Here is a 208-nt window from a genome sequence, read left to right as displayed (position 1 = left end):
TCCATGCTTGTTACTGGCGTTCAGCGCCAGCTTTCCTCAAGGCACATTCCTAGCGTTCAAACGCCAAGATGTTGCTTGTTTCTGGCGTTCAGCGCCAGAAACATGCTCTGTTCTGGCGTTGAACGCCAGCCAGATGCACCTTACTGGCGTTTAAACGCCAGTAAATCCTTCCTCCAGGGTGTGATTTTTCTTTTGCTGTTTTTGATTC

Source organism: Arachis duranensis, chromosome 3, assembly GCF_000817695.3.
Source record: "Arachis duranensis cultivar V14167 chromosome 3, aradu.V14167.gnm2.J7QH, whole genome shotgun sequence".
Taxonomy (NCBI): Eukaryota; Viridiplantae; Streptophyta; class Magnoliopsida; order Fabales; family Fabaceae; genus Arachis; species Arachis duranensis.
Note: the sequence above shows the minus strand (reverse complement) of the source record.